We start from the raw sequence: 17,262 nt of genomic DNA, 5'->3' as shown, positions 1-17,262 counted from the left end.
ATTGAACTATAACTATAACCTATAATTGTTCACAATTTCATTTTGATCTTTAATGGGTAGTTGTCTTATTTGCAATGCTAACACATCTTCTTTTTTTCATATTTGAATTTTTCAAAGCGGACAGGTCAGTTGTGGAGACAATAGTAATAATGTATTTCATATAAATATTGAAAGCTATGGTTAATTATCCATCAACATTTACTTGGATTCGACAACAGTGTTTATAAGTCGATCATACTAGTCCTATATTTAAAAAAAATGTATTTAATAGGAGACTTCTATACTACATAAATTAAATAAGAGAAATCGTTTGAAGTAAAAGTAATCAAGATGAAAAATATGCATGTAACGTATAAATAAACACATTAAAAGGTAGTGCATGGATTTTAAAGATAGAAAGCCTACCTGCTACCTGCATCGTTGATATACCAAAACAATGAACATACACAAATAAGAATTCACTTATCCACACCGTATCCATTTTAAACATAACGGATATATGTGGTAACGTACAGGAAGGTTTAAATGTTTGAATGTATGAGTTATGAAAATTGAAAATGTTATATTTATATATTATACTAGTAAAATACCCTGTAAATCGGATGTATACTGACGTATATTTCATTGTTTATTAATTGGGGAAGTACAGTGGCTGCCCTGTGTTACAATGTATGACTTTGTGAACTATTGTAACCACTATGTCAAATCATTTTTAAAATATTATATAAAAGCCCTTTGGTACATTAACTGTCATTATATTCTATCAAAAATAAATTTATTCGTCAATTTTCAGTATAAATATTGTCGTACAAGGTATCGCCAAGGACATGGAAACTTCAAATTGCTTTTAAGACTCAAACTAAAATAGCTTTTATTTAATCGTCATGTTTCTATTACTTTACACAGGTAATAATTATAATCTAATGAATTGTTTAATTTTTGCAAATCATTATTACAAGTAAGCTTACCTTCGGAATTTAGTTAAATAAAACATATGTGATATTTTTGGGGATATTATCGATGACCTAAAATATACAAAACACACACACACACACACACACACACACACACACACATACATAGACACATATCAAGAAATACATCTTATTTATTCATGTTTAAAAGTTATAACCTATTCACTATTATAATGTGTTCGAATAAAAATGTTTTGTAAACAACATTTTAACTATTATTAAGGACATTTGGATGGCCAATTACTTGTCTGAGTTGATGGATTTAGTATGACCCTTTACCGAATTTTAACAATATGCCAGTAGATTGGTTTGTAGAATGACTAAACTGTTATATTGTATTTTCATGACCTTTTGGAAGCAATGTATCGGCGTATTTCATTATTCAGATTTTCTGTTAAATAAAATGTGATACATATATGAACCAATTATATTTGGCTAACCAATATGTCGGTACTTTTAAGTAGATTTAAATAAGTTCATTTTGATTTTTGGAAGTCAAAATATTTGGATTAGAGGTTTCCTTATAAAGTTTAATCATGAAACGCGCTTCGGACTCACGAAATTAAAAACAGGTTGTTTCATTCTTCACAGACTGACATTTGTTTAAATTAGGTGTCAAATCACCCAAAGGGTTGACATTTTATTGGACAAAGACATATGGTAATCACAAGTCATGCCAAGATGGGCGTATGGTGGGATATGCGGGATGTACAGATACACAGCAAAGGTCTGTCAGATCCTTTGTTAAGAGATTGTGTCACGGTGTCTTCAAATTGAAAAACCCTTGCACCATCTCTTTACGGGGTGAAAAATGCAAGGCATAATATCTTCTATCCAACATGCCACGTTCAACAGGGAATCGCAATTCTTCGTGGTCGACACACTTTACCAAACCTACTTTTGATAATTTAAATGGGGTATTAAAATATCGCTGACGAGATTCCTGACTTTGACCGCACACGTGAGCTAGTATCAAATTTTAACTAAAAGAGAATATTAATTAGAGTCGAATGAAATGTTCGAGAAGGAATGCAACATGACATTTTTAGGCTACAATTTATAAATAGATAGGACAAAAACATGCAAGGAGTAGAGCTTGTTATTGCTTTTCATTTGCTTCGTTATCCATATGATAAAGTAAAGTCATTTCGTGTTCTTATATTAATCTTTCAATTGATCGAAATTAATAGGGGAGAACTGAGCTTTAAAAAAATTACAGTGGAGCGTTCTTAACAAAAATGTTTTTTTCTTTTTTACTTTTTTGTTAATATTTGCTTTATTTTAAATTGTCAACCGAAATGAAAGTATCAATTATCAAATACAAACGGGAAGTTTAACTTATATCAACTGGTTAATTGAACTACTGCTAATTTCCTGTTATTTGTTGCTTTATCATACATAACTTCATGTAGTACATTTCCTTTTTTTAATCAGAATTAGTGCGAAGGATGACGTCATAAAATATATACATTGTAGCTTGACATTAAATGCTTTATGCTATTGATCCTTTTATATTGTTTCAGCATTTGTTGTTTTATTGGGTTGTTTACGCATTCGTTTTACCTCCTTGTATTCGTTCTAAATTTAAACCAAAGCAGCGTGTACATAATAATAATAAAAAAAGAGTACAATACAGATTGTACAATGTATTCAGGTATGTTATACATGTTTAGATATGTGACTATCCCAATTCAGGAGCTAATAATTCAATTGTTGTCGATGACTGGTGTCTATCATGTTTATTTTTCATGTGTTGTTTTGTTTTTGGTTTTTTCGTTTAAATTTATCAAGATTTTGTCACGTCGGACCTTTTAAAGCTTACTATGCGTTATAGGTTTTTGCCTATTGTTGCAGGCCGTACGGTGGTCTGTAGGTGCGTAAGTCTACATCAGTTGGTCTTTGTTGTGAAGGTATAGCAAATAATTTGAAAAAAAATGGATACACAACATGTCTTAAATATATCGACTTCTTTACTCTACAAATTGTTAAATATAATATGTACAGTCGTTGTCCACTAATACAAGAAGTTATTGACATCCGTCTTTATTTTAGTATTATTCAAACAAAACCTATTATTCGCACCAGTATACTCAGTCTTCGTTCTATGTAATACAAACGCGTACACAGACTAACAGTTTTGATCAAATGGTTTGTGTTTAACGTGCCAGCACAAACAATGTTCTATCGAGACGTTGAATGTGACATGGACGATATTAAATTTACATTGAATACTAGTAGTTTAAACAAATATGGTTTTGATGAAATACAAAAAATGACTTCGTTTAATTCTTTAAGAAACAAGTTATGAAGAGTTGGGTAGAAAGCTTATAAACATGATAAATACAGGTTTTGTAGCATTGATGTGCGCACACAAAACGTGTCTTACACTTGCATGGAACGTAGTATCCTCCACAATTGTTATTCAGTATAGTCCACATACATGCTTTCCATATAACATATCGCCTAGCCTGACTTACATCAAGATGAGTATCCCATTTAGTGCCATCCAGGGTAGTACTTGCCTTGTTGATTTATTTAACAAATACTAACCCGTTTATCGAATTGGAATTAACATGGATAAAAAATAGCAAATGTATAAAACAATATGAACGTTTTGAAACGACTCTGAGCGCATGGCATCTGCATGTGGTGTAGGCATCACCACTATTAAGTCCTACAAAAAAATACTCAAGATCAACTTATTCAATATTGGGAAACGCAGCTTTTGTTTTTAATAAACTACTTGTTTTATACACTGATGACTTAAGTACCATGATGCAAGGAAACGAATTACTATTTTGGTCCATGTAATCAGGCGGTTTGTTTTCAATTTTGAATTGTTTCACATTTTAACTTGCCAAGGCCTTGTACTGCTTACAATACGGTATGGATTTTGCCATTCTTGAAGGTTGTACAGTGCCCTATAGTTTTTAACATCCTCTTTTCTGCCTCTTGAGCATGGTATCTCTTGGTATTTCTACCACATCTCCTTATATTTTATACTAATTCAAACATACAAAAATAATACTGAGATTATATATAGCTGACGAAACAGTACATTAAGCACAATAAAGAACAAGGAAGTGACAGATAGATTTTTGGGAGTACCTTTACATTTTCATATGAAAACTTAATGGCCATAAAAAAACATATTATCAACATCGTAATCTTTTTTACACTCTGCTCCTCAATATAACCGATGGTTTAATGTGTTTGCGTGTTGAATTGATATAAGGCTTTTAACTGTAATAAAATGTACATTGGTATCATTTAGTAACATCTAAACAACATTCTTATTGACACAATAACATACGGAGAGCTTTCTGATTTTACCTGCATCATGAACGATCAAAGTCAAGTATTTGAAAACTAAGGATGTATAAATACCGAAGCATTGGCAGAATCAAGGGGGATGTTGTCCAGGAGGTTGGAAAAAGGTAAAATAACAAAAATTCCGAACTCCAAGGAAAATTCAAATCGGAAAGTCCCTTATCAAATGGCAAAATCAAAAGCTCAAACACATCAAACGAATGTAAAACAACTGTCATATTCCTGACTTGGTACAGGCATTTCCTTATGTAGAAAATGGTGGATTAAACCTGGTTTTATAGCTAGCTAAACCTCTCTCTTGTATGACAGTCGCATAAAATTCCATTATATTGACAACAATGTGTAAACAACACAAACAGACATAACAGGTACAAATGTCAAAAATAAGAGTACAGCGGTCAACATTGTGTTTTAATCTTAATCACTATAAAAACCAACAAATATGTCAACAAAGAAAAACAAAATGACATTTAGACAAAGCACATAAGCAAAAATGAAAGACAAGAATACAAAAAATGACCACAGCACAATAACAAAATGGCGGGATGCATATGTACCGAGCCACGGTAATTTACAAAACAAATAAAAGAACACTGTAACACGTAATTAAGATGATAAAAAACGTCATTACCTAGAATATATACTTCAAGACCATCATGTATTATTTCTGAAGTTGATACGGAATATTTATCAACAAGGGCTTGGTATCTTCCGATGAACTTTTTTTTAGAAAAAGGACGAGACGTTCTTTGACATAACCCTGGTTCATCAACCTTCTACTCAGACACTGGTGACGTTTTATAAAGTCTGAGTAGCAGCTGCAAGCCCTTGAATACCGAATGAGTTGAGAAATGTATTTCCCATATGCAGGTAAAGTCGGTATATTGCTATTAAGGTGGGGGAAATTGATAATTTCAAAATTAAAATCGTCTCGATTCTGGTACTGTCCCCCTATTTTTAATTATGTGAACGATTCCTAGTGTTCCGGGGGTTGGAAACCCCCTTTTCAAAATGGCTGGATCCGCGCCTGCTGAAGCACGTGAAGAGCTACAATATCAAAAGGGACAAATAAATAACAATCAAATCCATCTGAGTTATCATTTCATTTATAACTACACAGAAAACGAATCATAAAAATACGTTGAATAAAGATCTATTTGTAAGAACTGCAGAAGGCATTTTAATTCAACTAAGTTAACATGATTAATACTGTTAATTCAAAACATAGAATAATACATTTGATGTTAACAATTTTGTACTGTACACTTTATCATTTTGGATATTGTTTTTAATGAGCATACATCTGCCATGTGCGTATGATATATTAGGTTTAACTAGACTTATAGAAATGTTTGACATTATAACTGTTTGCTTTACAAGCTGATTCACGAAAAAAGGTCTGCATTTACGCCATATATACAATTTAAACGTGTAACATTTACGTTCGAGTGGTGGTGTAATATTCATCTTCTGTTTGCTGTCCGAAGAAGTGATCATACGTTTCTTCATGTCTGTCCAGTAGCTTGTGTTGACTTCCATAATCATAAATATTGTCTGCCGTGTGACTGTATATATCGTTATCATTTTCGTTTTTTCGTTGTCTATCGTTACTGGAAATATCGTACGTCCCATCCTCGTTGGAAATATTATAAAGATCGGTTGGTTCTTGACCCCCATGATCCAACTTCTTTGGTATATTTAAATTTGAATTGTTATGTGTGATTCAATCTTGACCTAAACATTGAGACGAGGTTGGATTTAGTTTACTTTCTTCGTCATATTGTAATTCATCAAAAGCTTTGTTACCGTTGCCAATGCTAGCCTCCTGTTTACAAGGTTTTGACCTGTAAAATACATGTAAAAATAAACAACATATTTGTTTCTTGTCATGCCATACTAAATATATTGGAAAAAATAAATAACACATGTACCTGATTATTTTTTCTTAAATGTTTATGAGGGAACACTCAAGTGATCATGAAGTGTAAGCAACTTATACTTCACTATTGACATCCGTCGACTTGAAGATAAATATTTCCTTTTTGACCAAAAAAGAAAGAAAGTTGAATCAAATTACTTTTGTTTCAAATATAAGTTTTCAGCCAGTGTTCAAAAGGACATAATTGTATACTAGTAATTGTACAAATTATACAAAATCTTTAACTATTTAAGTAATACATGACCAGGATAAACATACAACTCAGCCCTCTCCGTACATTATTTTTACATGGAAACTAAATAAATGAATATATTTTTGCAACATACTTTCTCGTGTAATACACATAAAGGTGGCCAAAGTTTCCTCTAAATCGGATTTATTGTTGAGGGCTGTATGTTCACCTATAGTTGTTTACATTCTTTTTCTTTAAGTCAGTTCGTAAAACATTGTGGTATTGACAATCATACAACCTGTCTTTATTTTTGTATTTATCCAATAAAAAGGACACTGCGGGGAGACAATGAATAACATTAACACGGATTCTAAACCAGATGGGATATCAATAGCTCATCAAGTGATATGCATTTATGTCAATGGTTCTTGTGTATTTGTATGCTCCGCCTACGATACTAGTTTTCTGGTCTGTATGTCAATCCGTTTGTTCGTCCGTCCCGTACTAGGTCAACATTTTGGTCTAGGCAGATTAAAGTAATTTAACAATAAGTTAGTTCAAGTGTCCATTATGTTGTGTAATGTTTACGGTATATGCCAAAGTTTGTTTTTTAACTAGGTATGCATCATGTTTCTAGTCGCTGGACGAGTTTCCAATATTGTAAGCACAGTAATTGATGTATAAATTGCTCGTGAGAAAGTTCTCAAAGATCTTTTCGGGTACACCTAATTGAACGTCTAGATTGTTTGCGCTTACATTTTAAGTGTTGCCAAGCATTGATAGTCTTTACGAAGGGTCTTGGATGTATTTTGTTAGCATGATATTGATTGTTTCAGTCCAATACGTTTTTGAAATGAAAATGCGTGATAACAATAGTATATAACCTTTTTATGCGACATATAACAAACACAGCTATGATTGTAACAAGTACTCCTCCACTGACACCAGCTACTATTCCTGAAATAACAGAAAAACAACATTTAAACCAAATAAACAATCATTAATGAATCCTTATCGTGATATTTTAATAGTCGAAAGGGAACAATCACAAAAAAGTGATAAGATTGTAAAATTAAGGTTCTCACTACCTTCAATATACATCAAGACACAGAATATATGTACAATTACACATTATATATGTATGTATTTCAGTAAATACTTTTGTTGCATGCAATTTTGCAATAGTTAGCTTATATCATGACGAGACGCATGAAAGATATCAATGGTACGCATTTTTTATGTTACTAAAAAGATGTAGACCCCTCATTATTTTTTGTACTTCTGACAAATCAAAGTTTATCATATGTTCTGATTCGCTATCATGTCTTCAAGCAATACAAAATACCAAAACTAAAAACCCGTTAATTCTTAAAATCCTTTACGTAATGGAAAATTTGAAAATTCTCAAAAAAGAAATAATATTTCTAAATGTATGGGTGCCAAGTCATACCGTCATCCGAGGAAACACAGTTGTAGACCAGGAAGCAAAGAATGTCCTGAACGACCCAATATCTAAATGTTAAATACCATATACTGATTTTAAATCTAATATAAGATAATATGTTTTAAATATATGGAAAAATGCTTGGAGTCAAAGGACGACAAAAAATTACACGAAATTAAACCAACTTTATTCAAACCTTTAAACAAATTTACAAGCAGGAAAGATCAGTGTGTTATTTCTAGATGCCGTATTGGTCATGAGTATCTTTTAGTAAATGGTATTCAACCAGTATATATACCTCTGCGATTGCTAGTATACAGCATATTTCAATTGAATGTATAGACTTTTCTGATATCCGAAAAAAAAACCTTTTAATGTAAATAACAATGAATAATATGTATGATTTATTTAATAATATTCCTCTTGAAATAATTGTTTCATTTCTAAAAGAAATTGGAATGTATTTCAAAATTTGAATTTCTTTTATTAGTTGAATATGATTTTAAGCTTTTATCATGTTATCTTATTGATGAATTTTTATTTGTAAATAAATATTTTCTCTTTAAACTAAAGTTTTAGTAAATTGAAAGACTGTTTGTCTGATTTTTAAAAGAAACCGTCTTGTTCATGTTGTTATAATATTTGAAATAGCTCTCGCCGCGATATAGCCTTTTCTTGTTGATGCGGCGTAATGCAATCACCAATCACCAATCAATCAATCATTATTTATTGTTTTACGTCATAATTTTAAAAGAGATTATAACTCCACAAGTTTATCTGTTTTACATGAATAAGCATAGATGCTTTACTGCAAAGCTTATACTTTCAATAATGAAATAAAGAATAGCAAAAATTTCTGATGAATTTTTATCCCAGTTTATTGGTTAACCAGAATGCTTCCACATTTTTTTTACAATCGATCCCTAAAATTTCACAAAATAGTGGTGTATATATATAGAAGTTTCAATTAAAGGATACAAGCGACACGTGTCATCTTCTAACATTCATACATTATTCGAATTATTCAAATCAGCTGAATATATTCAACAAATTTAAATGATGTCCTTATCCAATGAATAAACATGCATGAACTAGAATGTTATGCAATTATAAAAAATCTAAGGCATATTAATTTTTGTTTGCATTGAACATCAGCTGCTTTGATTGCTTATAAGTTGGTTAATGAGCATTGAACCAGTTGTAAAGAATATTTTTGGGTTATTCCATACTTATATAATTGTATTGATAAAACGTATCTTGGATGACATATCTCATTTCTCAAGCTAATTTCAGTAAATTTTCCATCTGAATTAATTTCTAAGTCTCAGTTAACTTATTGAAGTAATTTCCCAATAAAAGAATGCAGTCAGGGATATAATATTACTGGTTCTTCTAACCATTTAAATAATGCTTGTATTCAGTCATGAACCAAGGAAAGTACAATATAAACGATTCCGTGTGTCCTTTTGATGATTTAAAGTTTACATTTAGATTGTGACAAATCCGTATCACTGTTGCTAGCATTTCCTTATAGATATCCATGGACTCTTAGACGTTACATCGTCCTTTAGAAATTTCATTTCATTGTTGCTAATGGTCAAATCCTCCATATCATGACTGTTTCCGATATCATAAAATCATAAAGCTAATAGACACATATCATATATATTGCGATCAACCTGAAACAGCAGTATATCATATATCACAAATTTAAATTATTAAAGTGTGATATATCTTTAAATGTATTTCACTACAAAACAGATATGAAAAACATAGAAATTGTATATAGTTAATGTGAAAAAAAAAATGTTCATTACCTATCATATCATATTGAACAGGAGACTCAAAAGATCCTTTTCGTGTATCTGCCGATACATTATTATAAATAAATAAATAAATTATATATAAATATACTAAATAAATAAATGATTTGGAAAATACGTTGAAGGTATAAAAAGTCATGAGAATTCTGAATGCAAAATACGTTGAAGGTATAAAAAGTCATGAGAATTCCGAATGCAATTAGGTAAATTTCCGTTAATATATACTAAATAAATAAATGATTTGGAAAATACGTTGAGGTATAAAAAGTCATGAGAATTCTGAATGCAAAATACGTTGAAGGTATAAAAAGTCATGAGAATTCCGAATGCAATTAGGTAATTTTCCGTTAATGTTAACATGTTGAACTTCGACCCTGGGTTCAACCGGGGTTAATAAACCAATTGACAAATAGAGATCTCCTTTCGCTCAAATGTAATTCTTAGTGAAGTATACTGGCAACTTCTTTTACAGAAATATATACACATTTTATCATTAATATATTGTCATGCTTCTGCATATTCACTTTTGTTTACGCTGAACTTTAGTTAAATTTGATTCTATACAAATTTTATTACGTCAAACAATAGGAGTAAGAATATTTTTTCGCGCCAAAATAACCTGCATCACTGCCTGCATCAGTATTCTATCGTAATCTGTCTGACATTTCATTTAAATAGCGTTTAATAATATAGAGTAATTTTGGTAAGTATTAAATTATGTAATTAATGTTAAGGTTCTCCAGAGGTTCTCTAAACCTTCTTGACGGTCAGTTTAATCCCATTTATCAATTATCCCCGATGACAAAAATGTTAACCCAGTCGATTTATGTTGTGTCATGAGTGAAAATCTTATCTATTTGATGAACTAATTTCTTCATTAACTGTACATGCGATATTTTTGTATTATTTGACAACCAATCACATTCACTTTGCATGATAAATGGGCTATGTATGCGTGAATTGTGTAGTGTATTGTAAGGGCGATGCAAATTTGTGACGTCAGTGCGCGATCACGTGACATTATTATTTGTAAACAAACTGGCTCCCCATGTAACACGTGTGGGAATTATCCATACAAAGTGCAATCAATCTTATATTTCTCTATTTTATGATATTTTTGTGTCTGTTTGTAGGTTTGCAGATCAGTAGTCAAAGTAAAATAGACATAGACATAGTGTTATTGTTCAGGCTGTTCTGAGTTGTGATTTTTTTATATATCCCAGATAGAAGGTAAGTACATTAGTCATTATTTAACTTAAGTCTGAAAAGATGACCCAACTTCCCTGTAATTTTTCCTCAATTTTTGAAACACGCAAAATTTAAAGAGCATTTGCTTCCCTTGAACACTATTTGACCCCCTCTACTCCCCATTTCCCTCCAAATTTGCTCAAAAGTCATACTCATAGTCCAACGGCTGTTTTGTGATTATGACATTTTAACTATTATTTTCATATTGAACACATTCAACCATTCAGCTTCCATGTATTTGCATCTTATATGAACGAGGTGTTAGGTCATGTTTTCCTATACACCTTATTTTTATTTGTCTGCCATTACTGGACATCACCCAGGTTCCTGTAAAATTTTGATGTCACAATACAAAATATCTGATGCAACAATTGAAAAATGATTGTTGCATGACATCAATATTTCAAGCAGGACAGATTATCAGTTCAGCTTTCATGTATTCGCATCTTATATGAACGAGGTGTTAGTTTTATAACATTAAACATTTCAGCATCACCGGAAAATGAAGCTTTGAGGTAAATATCTTCTCATTTAAATTATTTTGACATTGGAAACTAGACAAAGATAGAATCTTATGATACTTCCATAAACCTAGATATACAGTATATCGCACATCCTTTTCTTTTTAAATCAGTCGGAAAGAAACTGTCAGTTTCATTTATTTTTTACCACTCATCCCTTATTTCCGTCTATATTTTTCTAGAAGTTTTATCTACACCAAATTAGGACATGGTAACTGGTTCAAAATCCGGGTTGTTTGGTTATAGAAACCCAACTTCTTGGTTCTATCCGGGTTCTTTTCTAATATTCCTGTTGAACTTTGAGAAGATATCTGCAAGTATCCGAATAAAGAGATAAAGTAGGTCCAAGACGCTTTCTTACCTTGTTTTATATCATTTATACATTCCAGCATCGCTGGAAAATGAAGCTGTAAGGTAAATGCCTTCTCATTTTAATTATTTAACATGGGAAACTGGACAAAAATATAACATCGTATGCATCTTAATTAACTCAAATATACATGTTCAGTATATCTAACATCCGTTTTTAGAATCAGAATCATTCCGTTTTCATTTATTTTTCACTACTCATTCCTCATTTCCGTCAATATTTTTCTGAGAAGTTTTAAAAACACTGATTAGGACATGTCGTTCATTTGGCCAATGATATGTGCATATAGCACTTCGATCTTTTTGTGGTAGTGGTGAGCATCTGGGACATCCATTTCCCTTTTCATATATTTTTATACGACCGCAAAAAAATTTTGTGGTCGTATATTGGTATGACGTTGGCGTTGTCGTCGTCGTCGTCGTCCGAAGACACATTGGTTTTCGCACTCTAACTTTAGTTTAAGTGAATGGATCTTTTTGAAATTTGACCATAAGATTAAATACCACAAAAGGAAGGTTGGGATTGATTTTGGGGGTTATGGTACCAACATTTAAGGAATTAGGGACCAAAAAGGGGCCAAAAATAAGCATTTTCTAGTTTCCAGACAATAACTGGTGTATGGATCTCTCTGAAATTATACTACAAGTTTCCATACCACAAAGGGATGGTTAAGATTTGCTTTGGGGGGTTATGGCTCAAACCGTTTAGGAATTAGGGGCAAAAAAGGGGGAAAAAAAAGGTTGTCCTGGTTAATGGACAAATACTTTAGTACAAAACATAATTTTAAGCAGTGTAAGGGAGATAAATCAAATACATCATTGAAATTATCTCCCTTACACTGCTTTTAAATTATGTATAAAGTAATGGTTAATGAACAATAAAGATATTTTAAAACAGTGTAAGGGAGGTAAAATCCAAAAACAACGTTTTGGTTACTTCCCTTACACTGCTTTTAAATTATGTTTAAAGAAATGCATATTTATAAAGGAAGACCAGTAAAAATATCTGCAAATGTTGCATTTTTTTTTTTTACAAAAAAATCCATATGAAAGATTTGACACTATATTTTTAATCTATTATAAAATAGATTAGGTTAGCACTATGGTAAATTTAAATGGGTAATTATGGTTGCCAACTCCATTGGAAATTTGAATTGAGATTATGACCAAACGTGAGGGAAAGAATTTTTTGGGGGAAAAAAGGGGGGGGGGATAAAAAGAAATTGTGGAGGGTCAATTTTTTCTCATTTCAGATTTCAGAAATTAAAAAGAATTATTCAAATATTTTTTTTTTCAAATTTCAAATATTGAAAAATTTCAAGAAGTAATCTTTAATTGCACAGTATGGCGCATTAGATTTGTAAAATCTTTGATCACATTTATTTATTTGTTATGCCGAATCTAACAGTGTATTTAGATTTTTAATTTTGGGTCCAGTTTTCAATTTGGTCTACATTAAGGTCCAAAGGGTCCAAAATTAAACTTTGTTTGATTTTAGCAAAAATTGAATATATGAGGTTCTTTGATATGCTGAATCTAAACATGTATTTAGATTTTTGATTTTTGGCCCAGTTTTCAAGTTGGTCCAAATTGGGGTCCAAAATTAAACTTTGTGTGATTTCAACAAAAATTGAATATATGGGGTTCTTTGATATGCTGAATCTAACCATGTATTTAGATTTTTTATTTGTGGACCCCGTTATCAAATTGGTTCATATTAAGGTCAAAAGGGTCCAAAATTAAACTTTGTTTGATTTCATCAAAAATTGAATTATTGGGGTTCTTTGATATTCCAAATCTAACCGTGTATTTAGATTTTTAATTTTGGGTCCTGTTTTTTAAATTGGTCTACATTAAGGTCCAAAGGGTCCAAAATTAAACTTAGTTTGATTTTAACAAAAATTGAATTCTTGGGGTTCTTTGATATGCTGAATCTAAACATGTGTTTAGATTTTTGATTATGGGCCCAGTTTTCAAATTGGTCCAAGATAGGGTCCAAAATTAAACTTTGTTTGATTTCAACAAAAATTGAATATATGGGGTTCTTTGATATGCTGAATCTAAACATGTATTTAGATTTTTGATTATGGGCCCAGTTTTCAAGTTGGTCCAAATTGAGGTCCAAAATTAAACTTTGTTTGATTTCAACAAAAATTGAATATATGAGGTTCTTTGATATGCTGAATCTAACCATGTATTTAGATTTTTTATTTGTGGGCCCCGCTATCAAATTGGTTCATATTGAGGTCAAAAGGGTCCAAAATTAAACTTTGTTTGATTTCATCAAAAATTGAATTATTGGGGTTCTTTGATATGCCAAATCTAACCGTGTTTTTAGATTTTTAATTTGGGTCCCGTTTTTTAAATTGGTCTTCATTGAGGTCCAAAGGGTCCAAAATTAAACTAAGTTTGATTTTAACAAAAATTGAATTCTTGGGGTTTTTTGATATGCTGAATCTAAACATGTGTTTAGATTTTTGATTATGGGCCCAGTTTTCAAGTTGGTCCAAGTTGGGGTCCAAAATTAGACTTTTTTTTATTTCAACAAAAATTGAATATATGGGGTTCTTTGATATGCTGAATCTAAACATGTATTTAGATTTTTGATTTTTGGCCCAGATTTCAAGTTGGTCCAAATTGGGGTCCAAAATAAACTTTGTTTGATTTCAACAAAAATTGAATATATGGGGTTCTTTGATATGCTGAATCTAACCATGTATTTAGATTTTTTATTTGTGGACCCCGTTATCAAATTGGTTCATATTAAGGTCAAAAGGGTCCAAAATTAAACTTTGTTTGATTTCATCGAAAATTGAATTATTGGGGTTCTTTGATATGCCAAACCTAACCGTGTATTTAGATTTTTAATTTTGGGTCCTGTTTTTTAAATTGGTCTACATTAAGGTCCAAAGGGTCCAAAATTAAACTTAGTTTGATTTTAACAAAAATTGAATTCTTGGGGTTCTTTGATATGCTGAATCCAAACGTGTTTAGATTTTTGATTATGGGCCCAGTTTTCAAATTGGTCCAAGATAGGGTCCAAAATTAAACTTTGTTTGATTTCAACAAAAATTAAATATATGGGGTTCTTTGATATGCTGAATCTAAACATGTATTTAAATTTTTGATTATGGGCCCAGTTTTCAAGTTGGTCCAAATTGGGGTCCAAAATTAAACTTTGTTTGATTTCAACAAAAATTGAATATATGAGGTTTTTTGATATGCTGAATCTAACCATGTATTTAGATTTTTTATTTGTGGGCCCCGCTTTTTTAAATTGGTCTTCATTAAGTTCCAAAGGGTCCAAAATTAAATTTAGTTTGATTTTAACAAAAATTGAATTGTTGGGGTTCTTTGATATGCTGAATCTAAACATGTGTTTAGATTTTTGATTATGGGCCCAGTTTTCAAGTTGGTCCAAGTTGGGGTCCAAACGGTCCAAAATTAAACTTTTTTTGATTTCAACAAAAATTGAATATATGGGGTTCTTTGATATACTGAATCTAACCATGAATTTAGATTTTTTATTTGTGGGCCTATCAAATTGGTTCATATTGAGGTCAAAAGGGTCCAAAATTTAACTTTGTTTGATTTCATCAAAAATTGAATTATTGGGGTTCTTTGATATTCCAAATCTAACCGTGTATTTAAATTTTTAATTTTAAGTCCTGTTTTTTAAATTGGTCTACATTAAGGTCCAAAGGGTCCAAAATTAAACTTAGTTTGATTTAAGCAAAAATTGAATTCTTGGGTCTTTGATATGCAGAATCTAAACATGTGTTTAAATTTTTATACGACCGCAAAAAAATTTTGTGGTCGTATATTGGTATGACGTTGGCGTCGTCGTCGTCGTCGTCGTCGTCGTCCGAAGACACATTGGTTTTCGCACTCTAACTTTAGTTTAAGTGAATGGATCTTTTTGAAATTTGACCATAAGGTTAAATACCACAAAAGGAAGGTTGGGATTGATTTTGGGGGTTATGGTACCAACAGTTAAGGAATTAGGGGCCAAAAAGGGGCCAAAAATAAGCATTTTCTAGTTTCCAGACAATAACTGTTGAACGGTGTATGGATCTCTCTGAAATTATACTACAAGTTTCCATACCACAAAGGGATGGTTAGGATTTGCTTTGGGGGGTTATGGCTCAAACTGTTTAGGAATTAGGGGCAAAAAAGGGGGAAGACAAGGTTGTCCTGGTTAATGGACAAATACTTTAGTACAAAACATAATTTTAAGCAGTGTAAGGGAGATAAATCAAATACATCATTGAAATTATCTCCCTTACACTGCTTTTAAATTATGTATAAAGTAATGGTTAATGAACAATAAAGATAATTTAAAACAGTGTAAGGGAGGTAATCCAAATACAACGTTTTGGTTACTTCCCTTACACTGCTTTTAAATTATGTTTAAAGAAATGCATATTTATAAAGGAAGACCAGCAAAAATATCTGCAAATGTTGCATCTTGTTTTTTTTTACAAAAATATTCCATATGAAAGATTTGACACTATATTTTTAATTCTATTGTAAAATAGATTAGGTTAGCACTATGGTAAATTTAAATGGGTAATTATGGTTGCCAACTCCATTGGAAATTTGAATTGAGATTATGACCAAACGTGAGGGAAAGAATTTTTTGGGGGAAAAAAGGGGGGGGGGGGATAAAAAGAAATTGTGGGAGGTCAATTTTTTCTCATTTCAGATTTCAGAAATTAAAAAGAATTATTCTTCAAATATTATTTTTTTTTCAAATTTCAAATATTGAAAAATTTCAAGAAGTAATCTTTAATTGCACAGTATGGCGCATTAGATTTGTAAAATCTTTGATCACATTTATTTATTTGTTATGCCGAATCTAACAGTGTATTCAGATTTTTAATTTTGGGTCCAGTTTTCAATTTGGTCTACATTAAGGTCCAAAGGGTCCAAAATTAAACTTTGTTTGATTTTAGCAAAAATTGAATATATGAGGTTCTTTGATATGCTGAATCTAAACATGTATTTAGATTTTTGATTTTTGGCCCAGTTTTCAAGTTGGTCCAAATTGGGGTCCAAAATTAAACTTTGTGTGATTTCAACAAAAATTGAATATATGGGGTTCTTTGATATGCTGAATCTAACCATGTATTTAGATTTTTTATTTGTGGACCCCGTTATCAAATTGGTTCATATTAAGGTCAAAAGGGTCCAAAATTAAACTTTGTTTGATTTCATCAAAAATTGAATTATTGGGGTTCTTTGATATTCCAAATCTAACCGTGTATTTAGATTTTTAATTTTGGGTCCTGTTTTTTAAATTGGTCTACATTAAGGTCCAAAGGGTCCAAAATTAAACTTAGTTTGATTTTAACAAAAATTGAATTCTTGGGGTTCTTTGATATGCTGAATCTAAACATGTGTTTAGATTTTTGATTATGGGCCCAGTTTTCAAGTTGGTCC

The 17,262-nt window shown here is 31.2% G+C and overlaps 1 long non-coding RNA gene across 1 annotated transcript; it reads right to left on the bottom strand.

Annotated features, from left to right (window-relative positions):
* Positions 1 to 5,427: 5,427 nt before the first annotated feature.
* LOC127709449 (uncharacterized) lies at positions 5,428 to 9,720 on the bottom strand. The gene is made up of 3 exons (XR_007985680.1): positions 9,677 to 9,720; positions 7,300 to 7,372; positions 5,428 to 6,148 (listed from the first exon to the last, which is right to left on the bottom strand). It is a non-coding gene; the product is annotated as an uncharacterized LOC127709449 (long non-coding RNA).
* Positions 9,721 to 17,262: the final 7,542 nt, after the last annotated feature.

Source organism: Mytilus californianus, unplaced genomic scaffold (genome assembly GCF_021869535.1).
Source record: "Mytilus californianus isolate M0D057914Y unplaced genomic scaffold, xbMytCali1.0.p SCAF_7, whole genome shotgun sequence".
Classification (NCBI taxonomy): domain Eukaryota; kingdom Metazoa; phylum Mollusca; class Bivalvia; order Mytilida; family Mytilidae; genus Mytilus; species Mytilus californianus.
Note: the sequence above shows the minus strand (reverse complement) of the source record. Positions and strands in the feature narration are given on the sequence as shown.